This window comes from Corvus hawaiiensis, chromosome 12, assembly GCF_020740725.1.
Source record: "Corvus hawaiiensis isolate bCorHaw1 chromosome 12, bCorHaw1.pri.cur, whole genome shotgun sequence".
Taxonomy (NCBI): domain Eukaryota; kingdom Metazoa; phylum Chordata; class Aves; order Passeriformes; family Corvidae; genus Corvus; species Corvus hawaiiensis.
Window position 1 is genome coordinate 19,890,246 of NC_063224.1, and position 21,510 is coordinate 19,911,755.

Sequence of the window (21,510 nt, forward strand, 5' to 3'; positions counted from 1 at the left end):
AGCTGCCATGTGAAAAATTATTTAGCTAGGTGTGAGAGAGATATATATTGCTACCTTCCTAGATAAACACAGGCTTTTATCAGGAGATTTGCACAGGAATGAGCAGGAACAAGCAGGAGAAGGAACAAAATGTATTGTTACGCATTACTGTGAAGACAGATTGCACTGCAGAGTGTCACCACTACTTGTGGGTAAAGCTTTAGGCTGCTTCAAACTATTTTAGCGAAATGTTCATGCCATGAAAAAGGGGGAAGAGCTAATAAAACCCAACAGTTACTTGCAAATAACTACTTTGTTAGTAAAGAAATGCCTTGCATTTGTACAGATGCCTTCTGTATCTGTAAAGCCACATTAGCCTCTATGAGACTACATCATGAATTACATTTGGAACTGTTCAGGACTTACCTTAAAGTCTTTCTGGGCTTTCTCTATTCCATTCCCACTAGAAACAGGTGTTTAAAAACAGATATTAGAATTAGTAAAAAATAGTAGTTGCTCTGCCTTCAAGTCACTGCCAGCCTTGAAATGAGGCCTTCAAAAAGAATTAGAAAGCATTTATGCTTTAGAGAATACATTTGTGTTTGTATGTATGTAAATACCTATGTCCATGTGTTTTTTTAATAAAGTCCCTAGGGACACAGTGGGTTAGGAGATCCCTCCCAAAACTGTGGAAAAGAGAAGAACATGGTAGTTGATTCCTCTCTGGTAGGTCTGACTGAAGCCAAAGGGGCTATAAAGCATCTGCATCCGAAAATCTAAATCCAGACTCCACCAGTCTGGTTTTGTTTTTCTGGCTGACCAAAAGCTGTTACCAAGAAATGATCCCCTCTGCCATTTCAGAGCATTCAGTTCCACCAGTAAGTGGCTGCTCACATCAAACTGGTTGTACCTGGGACTGGAGAAACATTAAAACCAAGTGAGCTGCAGTCTTCCTGTGACAGTCACATCATCCAGCAAGTGTCAGGAGTGCTGCGGGGCGAAACTGTCCGGCAGACAGGAACAAACCAAGAAGTCTGTGTTGTTCTTAAAAGAACTTCCATTCATTTCCAGAGCTGCTGAGCTGGAGCAATGATCAATTCACTTTGAAAGCTTTAAATTAATTTTCTATACCTGAATCTAACAGGACAACAGACAATCTATCAAATCCTAATAATAAAAAAACTTCCACATTTTATAGACAAACACTTGGAAAATTTTGCAGTTAAGAGTTACTATGACCCACAATTGACCAGCAAATATGCACTTCATGAACATGAATTGGCACAATTCACATTCCAGGCTTTCCAAAGTCTCTGCTGGGTTACCTGCACGCCCAGTCCCACCCCTTGCGATGCCGCACGATCGTGACTCGCTGCTGCCCTCTTTATTCCAGTAGCAGCTCCAGTGCAGGATAAATACAGCAGTGCCAGAATCTTTCTCCCATTCGGTGACTCAATCTTCACTACTTGACTATTTGTTCTCTCTTCTCAGCAAGAATAACTTGGAGAAAGTTACACTTCACTCAGAAAAAAAACCCCCATGCCTGTAGTCCGGGTTGGGGAAAACACAGCAGAAAGCAGAACTGACTCACTGAGTGCTCCCTCACAAGCAGCACGATTTTTTGCCACCCAAGGTGTTGTAATCAGACCATAACACGTGGCTGTTCCCTTTCAGCTCTAATGGAGCATCAGCAAATGGATAACATATCTACAGCCTCTCCCTTTTCCCTGTCCCTGGGAGGCAGGTGCAGCCTCAAGAAAGGTTCACAAAATGGATTCAGATGTGACAGATTTGTAAATTCTTCGGCAGCTATCCGGAAAAGCTTACTGCTGCCAAAAATGTGCTCTTTGGAACATCACTGAATATCTTCTATGTTTACAGTAATGGTTTCACTTCATTCAGTTCCTCAAGAGAAAGGATCAGAAGGACATCAAGGGAAAATAAAATCTTAGGGTGTTTAAATGAAAGTGTCGGCACCAGTGCTCTTGCTCCAGCTGGTTAGCAGGGAGAGACACCTGCGAGTGCTCTTCCAGAGCAACCGTGGTGTTTTCTAATGTATGTGGGAATTTCAATGGGAACCCATTCTCAAATCCCCGCAAATCTCAATTTCCTAGATAACATTGTATAATAAAGTATAACCACAACGAATACAGCTCTGCCTTGAATAGGAGAGACGTTTTAAAAAATGGCTTTTGGAAGGTTAGTTTTCCTGTACCATATAAAAATATTAATTTAATCCCTGGTCACTTTATTTTTTGTTGACTTGCTGGAGACTTTTTCTCAGCTTGTCTTGTTTCTCAAACCAGCAAAAATGAAAAAATTCCCTGAAGTGTCATTTTTAATGCTGAACATTAAAGGCAAATGTTCCTTTCAGCCAAACCCACAAAAGTTCCTTCATCTCTGCTCTTCACTTGTAATTAAGAGTCAGACAGTCTATTAGTTATTCTGTTTCATGATTAAGTCTACAATGAACTGAAAAATAAGAAACAGCAACTCTAACACAAAGAGTAAAATTCATCTCAAATCTTCATTTATAGATGTCATTCCAGTAAAGCCGTTTGGCATGACAGCAGCAACCCCCCTTTTATGCCCTGCTTTTCCAACAAACCTGTTAAACTTCAGGCAAATTTACTAATGAGAAAACTAAAACTAAACTAAACTAACTAACTAAAACATACATACTAATAATGTATGTTTTCTTGCTCTTTGCTTGTGTATATCTATGAAACAGAGAATTAAGTTATCAAAGATGTCTTAAATTGCACCTTACTGCTGAAAGACAGTGACAATCAACTCAAGACAGCAGAATATTTTGGGTTTCCTCCAAAACCCTCTTTCTCCAAAAAAGGATACTGAGTAGAGTCCTAAAGTATCAGCTTAACTTTAAGCCTATGAATCATGCCATAAGCAAGCAGAACAATCACCATTTCCAACACCAAGTCCTGACAGTATCTCCTGAGCAGCAGAGAGCTCACAGGGGTGATGGTGTTCAGTAGACCATCAGGAGGTTTGGAGTTTGCCATTTATAACTCACTCCATCTAAAACACTCTCACAGCGGAGCACTGTGGTGTGAAACAAGCAGAGTCCTGAATTAATGCCTTATTAAGGATTCCCTTTGTATTTGTCAAACTCTCCTTATCCACCAGAGGAAGGTGAGGCTCCCCACAGGACTGGCAGGGAGCAGCTCTGTGCAGCACCATCCCTCCCGGTGCTCCTGCCTCCAGTTGAACAACAGTGTGACAGCAGTGACACAGAACAGCTGCCCCAGAACGTTTACTTACTTCCACGGGCCTGGGAGAGTCTCCCATCAGAACTCCCTGCTCAATGTCACATCTACCTTTCAAGCCACTGGGGGCTTTTAAAATCTCCAGAGCAGCAGTGGCGGCATACAATGGGGAAATAGTAAATGTCCTACTCCCGGATTACTCTTGCAGTTTTTAGGGTATTTTTTGCTATCTTGGAGGACTAAAATAGATCAGAAAGCCTCTTTTCCATCCCTCCCTCTCCCCCACCAATTACCGACAGTCTTTCCATAGTTGTGAATGTTTCATCGGGCTCATGAGGAGTAGTAAATAAATAAATAAATAAATAAAACCTAAGGAACACTCCCTCTTCCACATTCATTTCTTGCTATAGCCACAAGCTCTGAAATGATACAAGGATGGGAAAAGGAATTAAGATATATAGAAGCTTATATAGCTACAGCTTAAATACCTGAAAGCATAGCCCGTGACTATACTGACTGCAGGCCCAAGAAGTCAGTTGCATGTAAAAAGATTTCAGTTGCTAAATCACATTCCAGGTAAGGTTTTAAGAGCTTCAAGGATTTGTGCTCAGGTACCTGCCTCCTTTATTTTCCAGGTACTTTGTTTGTTATCACTTTGCCATGCACACTCCAGCCGAACCAAACAGCCTTGCACTAACACAGGTACCTTTCTGCAGGAGAAAGGGACCAAGATGACCTGACACATGTCTGCTGTGAAGGAAGCTTGTTGCACCTCTCCCAGCACATCTGCCTTTCTGCAGGAGGAGCTCAGCCCTGGGAGCATGCCTGTGGCAGTTAGCACGCCAGGGGTGCCAAGCCCTGACAGCCAGATGGGCTGGCAGCTCTGCTGCGTGCACGCCTGGCTTTGCCTGAGTTCCCGGCTGACAACTGTCATCATGGCTCATTTACAGGGGCCCACCCCAGTCCCAGTCCTTCTCTTCCCTTCCTTTCAGATCTTTGCATATTGTCCCTCCTGTGGGCAACCAGGGAGCACCACAGCTGGCCTCACCAGCAAGGTCAGCAATGCTGAACCTTGTTTCCATCCAGAAGAGTTTCTCTGTCCATACACAAACCTTCACTGACCTGAACCATGCATCTGTGCTTTCTTGCTTTGCTTGTGGCACAGCACTATGATAATATTGCCAAAACAGCAAAAGCTTGTATTATCTACTGTGACTTTTTGGAGATGGGACATTTCTGGCAATCTGGCAGAGCACTCTAAGAAAAAGCCTCCCACATCTTCTGGTTTTCTCTAAGAGTGCAGGCACAGACCATATGTACATATCGTGGCTTCCTGTGCAGGAATCACTGGTGTGCCCCATCACAAGATAAATCCCTGTGACTGAGTGAAAAATCCTGGAGACAAAATGGAAGGGTACAATCAGTAATTTCCAAATACACACATACCCCTCCCATACTGGTTTTTATTTGTTTCTGCATGCTCTACCTTCTGAAGCCTCACTCTAGAAATTGAAGCTAGTTCATATGCTTTTATGAAGTTAAAAAAAATTGTTTTTATAGAAAGGAGTTTCACAAAGGTCACAAGGATATCCCGTTCATGGATCAAAGCATCCCTTGGCAAGTATTTGACAGTGGGTAAATAATTTCTGAGCAGAATCCTGACTGCTAATTTCAACTAAATGAATAGATTCTTGCAGGATCTAGTCCTCCTGATTTCCCACTGTGAAAACAGAGACTTGATGGAATCCAGGCAGCAGTAAAGCCGTTGGTTTGGGACTTAACCAGGTAACACTAAACAGGTACCTCTCACAAGCAAAGCAAAACACAGGTAACAGGGCTGTTATCAGCACAGAAGTGCATCATTTGTAGTTACACTGGCATTCATCCTAAGTAGCTGAACAACAGCTTACAACCATGATCACATAGTTACACTGGGAAAGAGAATGAGTGGACAGTATTTATACACAGGACCAAGAAAGCACTGCAGCTCCACAAATAAACACATCAAGTGGATATTCTGAAAGGAATTAAATAGATGAAATAGCTTCATTCCTAAGAACTGCTAATAAGTTTTATATGATGAGCAGCAAGAACTCTTTCTCACAGTTAAAGCCTCTCATAATCTTGCAGGACATTTTGCCCAGGCCTACACACATACTGAAAAGAATTCTCTGCAGTCTTTTTATGGCTACAAGCAAGCCAACACCAAACCTCAGTGCTGAAGAGTCAACAAAATGATAACAATGATGAGAACTGCATTCTGACACTTGAGCTTCCCTCCAATCCTGCACAGAACAAATTTCCAAAGCTGAGATTTCCAAAAGGAATAGGGCTCAAAGCACAAAGAGATATTTGCTTCCAAGTCTGCTATCATAAAGTTTTGAAGGGAGGCAGTGTGGGCTCCTGTCAGCTGAACAGAGAGCAGCTCCCTCATACAGCACTGCCTGAGGAGTGGGTACAGGGACAATACTTAGCATATCTGCTCCTGCCTTCTCTCACTGTCTGTCTTCGAGCAATTTGCTTAAGTCCCAGTAACCCGTCCATGGAGCTGAAGCAGCAATATCTACTTCCCAGTGCTATCACAAGAAATAATTTGTTGCTGTCAGTATGCTGATTGACTCTGTGGTGATAGACACCAGGTAAGATTTAGAAACACATGTCTGTAGAGAGAGAGAAAATACAACTCTAGATGGGCAAACATATAATATTTGCTACTTATGTAAATCCAACTCTGTCTAACATAGAACTTCTTAATAAAGGTATCAGAATGAGGGTTTCTGAATGAATTGAACTACAACACAAGATCTCTGTGGCTTTTCCTGACAGAATCCCAACCAAGGACTATGCTTCCCATGGCAGTATCCTCACCAATGCTTGTGAGATAAGGGAGAGGATATTTTTCACTGCACATTTATTCCCCTCTTAAGAACAGTGATGAGGTTAAAAGGGAACCATTCAAGTGGACATAAGGACTGCACTTCAGCAAGCAAACTTTGTGTGAAGATTAACCAAGCAAAGACCCTCACAAACCATGTGTGAGAATCATGCTGCTGATACTTAAGGATGAAGGATTTCTGGTATAAATCAATAAAGTATGATATTATCAGCAAATGTTAGAAGTGAGACTGACATGAAGTTTCTGTATCTGACAAAGCCTTGATCGGAGCTTCCACAGGGCTGCTGGCCTTGGACACCAGCACATCCCTGCTGCTCCATGCCCAAATGGTAGTATTCAGAGTGGTGTCTTGCTGAAGTCAAATGACACCACAGTAACCTGCAAGCTGGCTCTTCAACACCAGAAAAAAATAATGTTGTCCCACTTAAAACCTTAATCAAGGCTTGAAACTGGCTGGGTGACGTGTATTTACTCTAAGTTCCAAGGGAGGCACAATTTAAGAGCATCACAAGCCATTCATTTCAGTGAACCAAAAAAAAAAAAAAAAAAGAAAGAAGAAGAGTGCCTGGGGGCAAGCACTTCTGAGCTCAGATGCAGCAGGTTTTAGTTATGATTAGTTACCAGTACACTCCTTTTATCATCCCACACCACTTTTTAGCTCAGTTAAGGACAGCTAACACCTTTTGGAAAGACACGTTTGACAAATATCACAAAATTTTCTGAAGTACAAAATTTGGTGCTATTATTTCACATCTATTTTTCCTTACTGCTTTTCTTGCCTCAATTCTAGCTCCTTTCATAGCTTCAGATTCACTCTTTTGGAAGCCAGTCCAGTCAGTAGTTCTAATGTCACTCATTTCCCAAAAATGACAGCAGAGCAGAACAAAATCTCTTTTTTAACATTTCCAGTGGTGGAGCCTGTGAGGAACACAAGGCTTGCGGGAGAAAAATGCACTGGTACAGAGAGGGATGACCAAGGTGACTCCAGACAGAAGGTCCCAAAGAGCAGCTGAGCACTGTTATCTCCCACAGAAATCACACTCAAAGAACAAGCCAGCTCCAGACCTAATGAGTAGCTTGACTCAATCCTCACTGGAACAGATAGATCAAGGACAAGGGGAATCTTCTGTGGTAACCAGAAAGATCTGTATCATGCACTCTTTTTTTCTTTTTCCATGGTACCACACTGCATAGGAAAAGAAACATGGATATTTTGGCACAATTCCTCTCAATGAACAGAAATGGCCATCAAAACCACAAGAGAACATGCTGGGGACTTCACTGGGATGTGGGATCCCCGTATTCAAGATTTCTCTTGCCATATTCCAGAGACCTGGACTGAAAATCTGCTTTATCTCAAACATAGCAGGCATTTGTTTTCCCATGTCCCAAGTGTAAGCAATCTTTCTTCTCCCAATGTTTCCTCCTCCATCTCCTGGTCCCAGAGGTGCTCCAGTAAAGTGATGCATTTCAATTACATTTTTTTCAGCCCCAAATAGTCTGACGATCTCTAATCTTAGCATTTATCTCCTCTCCTTATTCCCTGTGGTCGCATCACTTTGAATTGTGCTGTGTGAAAAGTTATTGTCTTGGATACAAAAGCACAGATAGAATATTTGTAATACTTAGGAGACTAGCAAATTTCTGTGTTGCTGGTCATGAAGAATCACTGGATAAAATCCACATGTACAAGAAAAACTGGGGCAAAAATATTAAAGTTAGGAAGAGCCTTTTACCATGTTTATTAAAATTAACTAGCAGTAACCTTTGGATCAGTGAATTCCTGGCAAGTGTATTCCTTGCACTTGAGAGACAGTGCCTGACACAGACCCACCATGTATTTAGTACAATTTATACTTTTATTCAGGAGAAAAAAATCACATTGTGTTTAAAAAGCTGATAAACACACATGCACCCCCACCCCTCCATGCTTTCAAAAATATTCTGAAGATGATATTACTATCTTGCATCAAAACTAAATTTCAAATTTCGTGTGTATGTGGCCATTTCTCAGGTATTGATATAACTGAGAAGAAACAATGAAACCACCAACAGACGAATACTAGTAGAGAAAAAATATTACATTTGGCAAACAGAGAAGCATAACAAACAGTTACATTAACTGCAGGAGTGTTTGAATACAGGTTTCCCACACGGCAAAATCTGAAAACACCTTGCATTCCAAATGCAGCTGTTCTGCTATTGTGTAGGAAATAGACTTTTTAAACTAAAATCTTGTTAGACATGTAGGGAAACTTTTGGCAAGACAGATTGTTTTCCATCATTAGATGAAATTTTGAAAGCTGTTTCCTAGCAGAACATTTTACTGCAAATATTTTGGACACTTTCATGTGACTTGAAAGTCGACTGAGATCCATGCTTGCATCTCTTATGGTTACAAGATAAATAGCAGATTTCTGAAGATAAAAATAGATCTCCTTCCCAAGGCCAAACCTGGTTTTCAGAGGGAAAAACACTAAAATTATTCAGAGGATTAGATGCATCTATTCCTTTTCTTTAAGTAAGTCCTTCATGTAAATTACACTTACACTGTGGCTTAATTTAATATCCAATATATTATTTAAATCAAAACTCAACTTCTGGAACATTAAAAAAGGCCAATGTCCATGTTTGGATGTCTGGTAGAAGTACAATATCCCCTGTGGACCTATGGTTAGGACTTTGTTATCCTTGAATACTTGAATACCTGAGCAGGGCAGTATATTCTCTTCCTTGGACACAAACTGATGCTTCTCAAAAAGCAGAGGACACCACACGTGTCTGCTGCATTGCCATGTGCTGTCACACATCAGTGTTTCTTGCCCAGCATTACATTGTTTGCAATGATTGCACAGAGATTCCCTCTGCCCCTTCAAACTCTTTAGTTTCTGCTGCCACAGGGCTGAGATTCATCTCCAAGGTAAGAGCCAGGGGCTGCTTTGACAAGTGGGAAATCAACAGGAGCAGATAATTGTAATGAAGGGCTCTATCATCCCCATTGGAAAAAAAACAACCAAACAAATAAATAAACCCCAAACTTGAACACATTGTGTTTGTACAGCTTCGGGATGTGAGGCATATAAGCTGCTCTTCCAGGGGTGGGAAACCTTCATGTGCAAGGGAGAAAGATGCAGCTGATTCCTTGATGATGTTCAAGGCACACACATGATTCTTCTCTCAGTAGAGAACTTTACCCATGAGTAACTCCCAAGTGAAAAACAGACTTTGAGCTTTCAACAAAGCAATAGAGTGTCTTTGAAAACATCAAATATAGCTGTCAGTCAGTGCAATAAGAATACAGTAATCTTTTTAAAAATTGACTGAATTTATCAAAGACTTTCCTAGGATCACAAATGAACATCTTTTTGCAAGTTCAAAATGGGTATTTCCCATGGAACAACTGCCTTTTCTACCAGTTTTGCCCCATTCCAAAATCAGGGGGAAAAGGTAATAAAACCTAGGCTTATCCAGAGAAAACAAAAAGGGATTCTTTTCACAGTAATGATTTAATTCCTCTCACGTCTTGGAGTATTTTTAATACTCCACTCTCTGAGCAAAAGCTGCGCTCAGATTACTAGGAGATCTCAGACAGGAACATTTTCTTGGTCTTTTGGAGCATGGGAAGATCAGTCTCTCCCCTTAGAAGAGAATACCCACATCCAGGGCAATACCAGATAGCTGGAAAACATACAAGCTTCTTCTTAAGGCTTTCCAAGCAACCCATCAAAAGAGATAATACAACACACAGAGAATAATTCCCAGGTGGTTTGCTGGATTCAGCTGTACTGGGCATTCCCAAATTGCACAGGGAGACTCAGCTGTGGTGAGGTTAGACCTAAAGGGTTCAGAGGAAACAGGGGATGTTTCGAGTGCCTCCAGCCAGTGGCTGTGCCCAGGAGAGCAGAGCAGGACACTTCACCCAGGACTTGGCTGAGATGAGGAAGGTGACAAAGAACAGGAACTGGAGACAATGCCCTGTCTGATACCGGGGGATCACATCAGTGGGGGGCCGATGCCACATATCCCATCCTGCACTGTCTCAAATGAAAGCACTTGGGCCAATTTTCAAACAAGACCAAGTATCTGGGTCTTTCAACAGCAAGACTTCTTCATCCAGAAAAAGAAACAGGGAAAGACTTTACAGTTCTCTCTGAAGATCAGACCAAGGAGTGCATCACAGCCCAAACCATCCATCTTTGGAAGAACACCAAAGTTTATTCCAATTTGTATAGATATTATGAGGGCCACACACTGCCAGATCAATGCTGCAGAGGAGCCCTGTTCCTGGGCTACATGAGTCAGGCTGCCGAGAACAGCACACCAAACCCACACACTTCTGGCTGTGGAATCTATCTGCTCCGATGGGAAGAGATGTTTCTATGACACCACATTCTTCTGGCATGCTGCTCAAGAACTTAACAACAACACAAGGAGTGGGATATTTCTCTGTGGTTTACAAAACAAGGAGGGAAAAAACCCCAACCCCAAAGAAATCTATGACTAATAAGATATATTCAAAAGAGAAAATCACACAGAAATCTCTGTATCCATGACAAGGTTTATACATAAGAAAATAGTAAACAAGAGCTGCAGCATTCAAAGTAGATCACAGACTGCAACGAAAATTAAACATTTCTAGCCATATAGAAGCATTATTGACAATCTGCAGCTAACATTCTCTTTTTCTAAGAGATTAGTTCAAACTAAAAACAAAACTAAAAACTAAAAACAAACTATGATGTCCAATACTCATCTTTACAACCACTGAGGATTATGAAAGGCTTTGAATTCTGAGACTGTTTGGGATCAAAGTCACTTGAAGGAGCTGGGAGGGAAACATCAGAGCACTTCCTGCCTCCTCTTCCTCCTCCATGTGTGCTTTCCCCGACACCAGAGCTAATCATCACTGGAAAGCAGATTTTAAAGGAAGTGCTCACACACTGGGGATCATAACACCAGGTGTGGCCATGGAGGACCCACTGGGAATTCAGTTCAATCTGATATTTATGGCAGTGTTTGTGCTTATATTAAACTGCAATTCAGAGAGTAGAATTGCAGTCAAAAATCTGGGAGCTTCTTGGGAAGACAATGATGGCACCATTCCCGTTTGGTGCTAGACGTGACTTCAGTATTCAGAATTGAAAATGTGTCCAATGAAACAAACAAAACACTCACTCAAAACCCACCACAAACATACAGATATGAGTCACTATGTCCTAATGCACTAAAAAAAAAAAATCCCAAACATCAACCATAACCATCTAAATACCCAAAACCCAACATAACAACCCACAAAAAGAGAAAGAATGTTGATTGAAGTATGTGCTATTAATTACCCAGAATGGAACATGATATAAAAAGATTCATCTCAACCTACTAGGTAACATAACTCATGCCTGCATGACTGTAACAAAAAGCTATTTGTAGATATGAAAGATTTACCTGGAAATCAACATGATAGCTCCCATAATTCATAGGTATCTCATTGGATTTGGGATGTGAAGGAGCTTGGAGGGCAAGAAGAAAAAGACAAAAGAGATCGTATTACTTTGCAGCTCCAGCTGGATGGTAACAGACTTTTTCAAATAGTAATAGAGAAAAGGAGTCTTACATGCACCTTGCAGTATTCATGAACAGCTGGGCCCAAATAAACTTCTTTATGCAAACAGACACTTGAACATATAAATCAGCTCTTACCCAAACAGATCTCCATGTGTACAAATATTTTCCCATGAAAACTGCTCCTTTCTTAAGTCAAATCTGCTCCCATTTAAACCTATGGCAGAATTTCTTTTGACTTCAGAGGAACCCAACCTCTACAAAAACATTCTTAAGTTTGTTTGGGGTTTGTGTTTGTGTTTATTTTGTTTTTGCTGTTTTCTTTCAAACAGACCTACATAGGGAATGGTCCATCAACTTGAAGATCATTCACCAATAGGAATAGATTTACAGAAATTTATTTCTACAAACTTCTCTCAACACAAGGTTAGCACAGCTTTGACAAGCGCTTATTTCCTGTAGCCTGCACTCATACTTACATTGCTGGTGCACCCAAAAGCCCCAGAAGGTTTGTCTACAGATTGAGAAAACTGAGAGCCCTTTGCATTTGGGATTCATTCACATTTTCATTCCAGAGAATACACTGTTTTATTTTTACCTTAAAAACCATCAGGTATTCTACTTCTAAGGAGTTTGACAGAATTCTGGTGTGTCAAACACACCAAAGCCCAAGAAGATGAAACCTGTCCATTAATAACATTAATCACAGCTACCTTTGCTTAAGCCCTGCAAGCCAGTACCAATTTGTTTATTCATTTCTTTTCTTACAACTCTTCTTTACTTTTCCAAGCTACATAGTTTTATCAGTGCCTAAAAAGTACCCAGGAAAAGTGATCCATAAAACACAACAATTCAGTAGGTTTCCCATGGCTACCCAAGCTATTAAATGTTAGTTCAGGTCTGTAGGCAGTGAAATCACAGCACCATTATCATTGCCTTGTGGGAGCAATAATTCTGGGTGGTCTGTAACACTACAGCTCCCAGCCCCTGAGATAGTGTGACCATGTTGTCAAGAAGAGCCTGTCTAGGAGTGTAACAAGGCTGAGGCTTTTTGACCTCACAGATAAATAGGTTTTGTTGAAAGCTGTTCTATTATTTTTCAGATTAGGTTGGACTTGCATTTGGTTCATTCTCTGCCATGGGAGTGGGAGAAAGCAAGGCCTTGAGATATCCAGCACATGTTTATCCAGCTGTGGTAGTTTGATTCTCAAAGTATAACTGTCAACATCTCTGCTCCCTCATGCAAATCAAAATTTGTAAACAATCCTAATAATTCCTCCTCCCTGTTGTTCGTTGTAGTTTTGCATTCCTGACTGAGCAGCCACTGTACTTGAAGCAAGGAGAGCAGTGCAAGTCAATCCAGGCTGACTGCGGTGGAAAAAAAATGTACCAAAACCATGGGCTCCCAGAACAGACTGTTCAATGCTAATTTTAAATCTTGAAAAACAGTGCCAGTCTGACATCAGTGTGGTATTTTTTCGTGTTTTCTAAATAATCAAGAGAAACTCTGTTGTTTTTTGGGGTTTTTTTAAACATTTGATTCAGCTTCCATTCCCTTGTGTAAATAGCCATAGAACATTAATCAATTTTTTAACTATATAAACAGAATTGCACTTTGCAGGCATTTTCCTACCACCATAATTCATAAAATCAAATTTCTTTATCTAATTTACCCAGTTTGTTTTTCCCAGCTATACTGTGCTGGAGCAGAGGGTCAGTAAGTCTCCTTACAAAGGATATCACTTCAGATCTCTGTATGGTGAGCAAGCTGAACGTTGCCATTTTTCCTTTCATTAAGAACTTGGAGGGCATGATACATCATCACTGAAGACAATTAATTCCAGCCACAGTCAAAAGCTCTTGCTAGCATTTATTTAGTTTCAGCAAAGACCTGATATTGCAAGTATTTATACACGGGCTTAATGGGGAATAGCTCTAAAGCCTAATGATCTGCCAAGACTAGTCTTGCACATAAACATTTGTAGCACAAGGGATTAATAGCCTCAAAATTAGAGAGAGAGTTCTCTTTAAATGTAACTTTTAAAAGATCTTGTTAAGATGTTAAGACAAATAGTTCTTTGAGCAGCAAAATAAAATACTATTTCTCATAGATTTTATGTCCCAAGATTGAAATCCTCAGAGGATTCTCTAATGAATATAGTTTTTCCCTCAGTAAAAGTTAAAGTTCTTTCCTCTTTCTCTCCAGCTATTTTCACGTCACTTTTAAGAGCAACCAAATTTGGTTAGAAGTTGGCCCAAAATTCAGAAGTTGTACAGGGACTGATAAAGCAATGTCAAAAATCCTGTCTCTGGCATGATTTCCTTAGGAAAAACCTTATTAATGCCATGGAAAAAAACCCAACAGAACACCTGTGTTAGACCTTATCAAACCCACAGCTGTAAAAGGGGTGTCTAGTCTGTATGAATGGAATTGGCAGGTGAAAACCTGAAATTTAAATCCCTATCCTCATTTCCTCCACCATTTTTTTCTCTCTTCTGACATGTGATGATGAGGCAGGTTCGTTAATTTAGCTCTTTCCTCTCTCCTATTATCACGTCCTAGAGGTTTGCACATTTTTTTCTGGAGAAAACACACATTTTGATGGGTCCATCTGCCAAGCAGTCTTCATAGCTACCTCTAGAGCTCTTGAGGTCCTGAACCCACAGGAGGCTTCCCATAGCTCATTCCATCACAGACACAATGACATCTTAAGATCACAAGCTGTTCTGCATGCTGGTATTCCCCAAATCTGCCATCTGACTAAAACAGCACAATCTTAATAGTAAATATTATATTCACAAAGTGCCAAAACTGGCACAAAGGGCTACTGGGGGTCACATTTCCCCTTTTCCTGGTAAGGAGCAAAGGACCTACTATGCACCAGGCACTGAAACTTGGTGCAGTTTCTCTAGATGTGAGAAGCTGAGAAATTAGAAACAAGTCTTCTGGGAAGCAGAGGCGGGACGTTGCCTCCTCCTCCTGGACTCAATGGGCTGCCCTTCAGCATTCAGTGACAGTAAGGGTGGAACTTCATATGCAAAAGAATCACCTCAACCTCCCAGGTAACATCAGTCAAGTCTGCATGACTCCAACAAGGACAGCACACATGGCTGGTGCTGCCCCTGGGGCCTGATCCCCTTTGCAGTTGCAGAATGTGAAGCCCCATGCAGCAGTCGCTGACAGACTCCACAGAGGAGGAAGGTTACAGCTTCTCCAGTTTCAAGTCTTCCTGAAAACAACCTGAAGCTGATCTGTTTACTCAAACATGCAGTGGGCCATTCATTCTTCCAAACAGCATTTTAATCTCTCATTCTTGTCCTTGAATTCCTTTACTGTTGATATAAATATGAAAAGGAATTAAAATTATTTCTACTGTGTGAAGTTTTCAAATGACTATTTACTGTTGCAACTTCGTAGTCTGCTATCAGGCCAAATTTCCTGGCTGTATTTGTCACTGTTAATCTGAAAAAACTTGCTCTTGGCACACCATTTAAGTAATTGTTATGAGATCTCATCAATGATGCTCGCAGCACCGGCTGCTGTGGCACTACTTTGTAAATGCAGGGTCACACATATAGCTTTAAAAGAGGCATTTACAAAGGGCAGAGGCTTGACACACAGATCAAGCACAACACCATTTTCAGACACACTTTGGCAAGCATCAGGTTGTGTCTTTATAGTTTGTCCGTCACATCTCCTGAGCAGCAATATCTTCAAAGAATTCCATCCAAGCAGCAAGCCGTGACCTCCACATCCCGACACCGTATCAGCCCTCCATAACCAAGCTGGGCTTTTTTGAGTCATCTGAAAAATGAGAGATCTCTGTCAAATTAGCAGACCTCCAAAAAAACTATTGCTAGGACATTCCCACCAGCAGATGTCAATCTGGTGGTGCGTCCCTGCACAGGGAGGGCAGGCAGTGTGTCAGTGCACATGAGGCTGCAGGCAGCTGCTCTGAATAGGATCATGCTGGTGAAACACTTCCTGAAAATGCTTCGTTCCCCTCCTCATCCACCTTGCTGCCCTTGGGAGGGGTGGATTTTGCCCAAGTGCTCAGCCCCTGCCTCACCTGACTCAGAGCATGTGACTGGCCCCCAGCAGGGTTAATGAAATGAGAGAACAGCAGCAGCCTCATAAACCTTCATTAGCGTGAATGTGTGTCCTGGTCTGCATCCCATTAGTGACTGATTTTTAACAAGAAATAAAAAATCTCAGTGACACCTGGAGACCAGCCAGTCCTCATTTTCTGTCCCCAAAAGGCTGATTCCTTGGTCAACCAAATATTCATATATGATAAACAAAATAAGATCTTTTGGGAAACTCATCCCAATTTCCAAAAGTAATTCTTAGAATCACAGGATGGTTTGGAAGGCATCTTTAAAGGTCATCGAGTCCAACTGTCCTTCAAGAGGCAGGAACATCTTCAACGAGTTCAGGCTTCTCAGAGCCCTGTCCAACTTGACCTTGAATGGTTCCAGGGATGGGGCATCCACCCCCTCCCCAGGCAACCTGTTCTGCTGTTTCACCACCTTCCTCATGAAAAATTTCTGCCTTGTATCTAGGCTGAAGTTTTAGTTTAAAACAATTATTCCTTGTCCACTCACTACAGATCCTCTAAAATGTCTGTTCCCATCTTTCTTATAAGTCCCCTTCAAGTAGTGCAAGGACACAATAAGGTCTTCCTGGGGTCTTCTTTAAGCCCACATACAAGGCAGAAATTTCCTTTTAAAACATTTTTGTTGAACTTGTTAATGTAGCTACATAAAACCTGAGTTTCTATTTTGTAAATAAAATCTTGATGGTTGTTTTCAGTAGGAAATAAAAATTATTTTCGAAGTTCCTACAAATGTTTTGGGTGAAAATTTGGGATTTCTGTGTTACAGGAAAAACCTAATGCAGCACTAAGTGCCAGTGGTATAGCACAACATGTGTTACATTACAGTAGTTTAAAAATCATTTCTTTTAGGTTCCAAGGTTAGACATACAGTTACTCTGGAAAAAATTCCTGAGGTTTTAGAAGCCCCAGAATTGTTATGCAAAATAAAGTATAAACATTAAGTCTTGTTCAAACATAATTGGGAGTATATTTATTTGTTCATATTAGAACTAATTTTTAAATAAAATAGTTGTGAAGTCTATTCATTGTGACAGAATCTGATATGACATATTTTTACACATTCCTTCTAAGAAGAAATAGAGTGTTCAACAATAGAAAGAGATCTTTTAGATTGAGGTATTCCAAACAATAATTTGTGTTTCTAAAGTTATAGACTTCTGAAGATCATTTATTCTCCTGAGGAGTTTTACTAATGCTCATTTATGGGGGGAAAATCCTATTAAGAAATTATTACAGAATTTAAGAATTCTGAAAATTTTTTCTCTTTAGGAAATGGTAATTCACCTAAATTTATTTCAAAGTACCTTTGTAGTGTCAGAGGCAGACAAAGGTCCCTTAACATCAGCGCTTCCTCTGTGGATTGATGAATTCCCTACCTCCAATCTTTTTCAGGTTCTGAGTATTTTAACCATTTAAGCCACTGGGTTGGCCTTCCCCAGCCTGTAGCGAGAGCCCCCAGGAGCTCCAGGCACTGCACTCATCCTCTGTGACAGCCCCCGAGCACAGAATGGGCCATGCTGTTCTGCCTTGGAGACAAAGGTCCAGCCCCGGCCCACAGGGCTGTGAGCAGTGATGCAGCCAAACCCACACCATATTCTGCAGGAAAGGAAGAACCAGTGGGGCCAGCATCAGCTCAGTTGTTTCTGACTCCTTAGGCAAGCAGGCACCCTTCCACCAAACGAATCAAGGGGGGTGGATTCAAGCTACTCCAGAGCAAGGCTTGAACTACTCTGATCCTCAGTGAGGGCACTGACCTTCTCCTGCCTCCCATTTCTGCCCCAGGAGGGTGGAACGCCTGAGCTCCAGCTAATCTGACAACCTGCCAGGCAGCAGTTGTGCAGCCTGCTCAAGGAACCCAGCACATCACAGGGCAACAGGCAAACTGGAACCCCTATTTACTCAACTAAGCTGCAAGAAAGAGGAGATTTTGGTCACTTTTGCTGCTTAATGTGAAGTTTCGAACTGGTCTTAAGTCTGAGCTTTTTAGAAAAGAGTTCACTGGGTTTCAAATAATAATTTGTACAGAAGAGAGGAGATTCATACAGAAGAATGGAAAACATTTTGGGTGTCATTATCTTTTTCTCTCCGTCACTCTGCCTGTGCAGAATTGAAGAAGGGGACAGTAGCACTACAGATTTTTATTTTAACCTAGGTTCTTACCAAAAAACTGCACTGCAATGCTCCTGTTATACTAAAAGTACATAAATGTCAAGAAAAAAAGAAAAGCTGAATGACTGTGTTTGTCCCTCAAAAAAAAAGGAATGCTTCTTTTGCCCTGCAAAGTTTTGCCCTTATTCCTTCCCTTTAGTTTCATTATAATTTTTGTCTCCCTGCTACGTCTGAGATTTCTTTCTAATCTTTCAATTACTCCCCAATATCTATTGTTCCAACCCTCTACACTTCTCCTGCTTTACATGCAGTCCATGTCCTGCAAGCATGTGAGGAGGCCAAATACCAGGCATCTTGGCACAAGCTAGTACTTTACACCTATTCACAAAGGGAAAACATTCCTCTTTTCTTACGGAAGAAGAAAAAATAAAAAGAAGAGGGAGCAGAACTCTACCAGGTACTCATAGCAAAGAGATGAAGTAATGTTTACACTCACCATTTCTAAAACATGTCTGGTCCTTTAATAACGACCTGTCAAAGCTGAAAAGTAAGAGCAACAACCAATACAGTAGATCAATTATTATTAATTGCTATGCATACTGCAGCTATTTCCTTAGTTCCTGTAGTTGTCCCTCCATGCTGGCTGCTTCCCAACTGCAGAGGAAGAGGGTTTCCTCAGGAAAGGCCCAGCCACTGCCGGGAGAGGCTGCACCCAGGCTGGCCCCATGGCCACAACCAGTGGTGTGTCACAGCAGCACCTCAGAGGTTCTCAAAGTCCTCCACTGGTTTAGTCCCAGACCCAAACCCTCAGAGCTGCAGGGAGAGAGCAGAGGAGTCATCAGAGAGCGCCAGAGCAGTCCTGGAGAAAAGGTCTCCAACAGGGGAGGGTAGGTGGGCAAGAGTGGCTCTGGGCCAGCCGGGAAGGGGGAATGCCAAGCACAGAGCAGGAGCAGCATTTGCTTCAAGAAAGGGTCAACTGGTAAATGAGGTGGGACCTGGGACCCTCCACCCGGGACTGTGGGTGAGGAGAACACTGCCCCATCCCCCTCGGCAGCAGGCAGCCCTCCAGGCAGGGCAGCACAGAGCAGCTCTGCCAGGCTTCAGCCTGGCACACAGCAGGGAATTTGTTCTTCCTCTACCCTACTCTGCCAACAAAGCTACCACAAGCAGCAAGCCAGAGAAAGAGCTTTGTCCCAAGGTGTGAGGGTTTTTACCGTCAAAGTACCCTTTTTATTTCAGAATTCTGTCTTATGAAAGAACTAGTTACCTGCTATGCAGCCATGAGCTTTATTTTAGGGGACAGTAAGCATTATGTTATTCCTCATGATTTAACAAATTATTTTTGGACTTACACAAAATTCTGATTGCCATCTTAATATTTTTTTATTCTTCTTAAAATTGGATGCTTCACACACGTGAACCTGGTTAAGGCCTCCCATGGGCACAGGCAACATTAGCTCATTGACTCGCACAGCTGAGGATGACTTGCTCTGGGCATCACAGAAAACAATCTAAGAAGAGTAAAATGTCTCAGCTAGGAAACCCACAGCAAAAATATTTACCGTGTCCCTTTATCAGCTCTGATTTTCAATTCACTAAATCAACAAAAAATACTAAATCTGATTTAGTTTCCTGCTCTTACATCATAAGACAGATAGAACTGCTTGTCTGTAGAATTTACAGTGTAACCAATAATTACACGCCTTTTTAATTTTTAACATCACCAAAACATACACTACTTACTCTTTTGACAAAAAGCACCATTTGTGAACACAGATCACTACAATTAATTTCCAAATTTAATGATCAAATAAATACCATGTCAGAATAATTCCGCTCACGTGTTTCCACAAGTCCATCTTCCCAAGCAAACACACTCATTCTCACAGACACTCAGACCAACTGGACAGCAATTTTTTCTTGACAAACTGAGGGGAAAAGTCCCCAACACGTACCTGGGAGCAGCAAGACCTCTGCCCAGGGAGATAAGTGGGAGGCCAGGGGCAAAGCAAGGCAGGCAGGGACCTCCCAAACAAGCAACACAGTCCCACAGCTTCTGAGCAGGTCCCGTGGCACTACCTGGGGTCAGCCACAGTCCTGCACTCACCAGACAAATCTGCAGCAATGAGGCAGGGCCAAGCTCAGACCAGGAAGCCAAGCCACAGTCAGGGTCGGCCAGGCACACAGCCAGGTACAGGCACACACAGAGTGGAACTCCAGCCAGGAACTGAGTTTAAGTGGGACTCCTAAAGAGAGAAAGGCCCCAAGAAGCTTTCTCACAGCTTTTTTTAACACCAGCCTGACCCACAGTTACACAGCTGCCCTATATCAGAGCTGGCCTTGATCCCAGCTGGGGGATGGGGAAGAGGCTGCTGACCCTGCAACACTCAACACCTGAAATGCACCTCCTGGAGCCCAGAGTCCCACAGCCCTCTCATCCTTCTCTCTTGTTCCCATCATCACCTCAACTGTTCTCCCAAATGAACTCTGCTTCTCAAATTTTAAGCAGGATAGCTTTTGCATTTGTATTGCATACCAACTGGCTGATTTTTTGAAAACAATGTGACTGGTGCAACAAATATGAATGTGAAAGAATTTGGCCCACTGACATTCATGGGTATCATGGGTAAATATAAATAAGATTAGCTACTAACATTTAAAAAAAAAATAAAGACAGCATTAATGTTTAAATATGAAAGACATATTCTAAATATCAGCCTCAGTTAAAAAAAGAAACAAACAACAGAAAAAACCCAACCCCAAAACTAGTTCATATATACAAAATTCAGTTGAATTCTCCTGTGTAATTGCCATTTGCAAGGGCCTGTGCTCCACAAATACATGGCAGTATCTGAAAAAGCTGGTGGTTACATGCTTGACTTTTACAAATAGCACAACCATACTCTCAAACACCTTCTAGAAGAAAAGCAATGTGGAGAACAAGCCAGGATTTATTCTTGGGTCATGCTAACTTGGCAGAGGGAGGTGTCTCCTCCAGGTTGGCACTGGCTGAGCACAGCTGTGAGAGAGCAAGGCAGCTCTCAGGTTATGCAAACCAGCCAAAACCAGGGCACAGGCACCAGCCTCCTATCTCCATTTGGCCTTGGCAGCAAATTGAAATTTGAAACACGCTTCTTGGAAGATATTTCTGCCTACTCCTATTTTCTAGTATTGAAGGAGTTTTTTTGTTCAAAGAACACGGACTTTGTTCAAACCTGACATTTCTGTAAGGCTCTACATTGTTGTGGTCTTGAAAAGGAATACTTTTAAAAGTTAAAAGAAGAGATTTCTGGCCAGCTGGGATTTATTATTATGTGTTTTCAAAAATATTGCCTCAAAGAATGCTGATATTCTTGTGGCTATGAGAACTGAATAGTTACTATAAATTATACAAATGACTGTATAGGGAGTACACTGCTCCACGACAGTGACCAGTTTTCACAGTCAGACTGACATCTCTAGATCTATTTCATATTATTCCCTCTTTAAAGGTTTTGTACTGCTGTTCTTTTCTTAACAGCTCTGTATTGTTAAACTGAAATTCGGTTGAGCACAATAAAGGAGTGAATTAAAAATATGCAGTGGATGTCATGTGTCACAGTCAACAACTTATTAGCTGGCA

At 41.6% G+C, this 21,510-nt stretch overlaps 1 long non-coding RNA gene across 4 annotated transcripts in view; it reads right to left on the minus strand.

Annotated features, from left to right (window-relative positions):
* Positions 1 to 20,483, minus strand: part of LOC125332103 — a 51,010-nt gene extending 30,527 nt beyond the window's left edge. The window contains exons 1-3 of one of the 4 annotated variants that reach the window (XR_007206361.1): positions 19,844 to 20,483; positions 18,385 to 18,428; positions 11,545 to 15,466 (exon numbers count right to left, since the gene is read on the minus strand). This is a non-coding gene — a long non-coding RNA (uncharacterized LOC125332103). Of the gene's footprint in view, positions 1 to 405; positions 2,618 to 11,544; positions 15,467 to 18,384; positions 18,429 to 19,843 lie in introns of those variants that run through there. The other 3 variants (XR_007206362.1, XR_007206359.1, XR_007206360.1) reach the window with 3 other exon arrangements.
* Between the last annotated feature and the right edge of the window lie 1,027 nt (positions 20,484 to 21,510).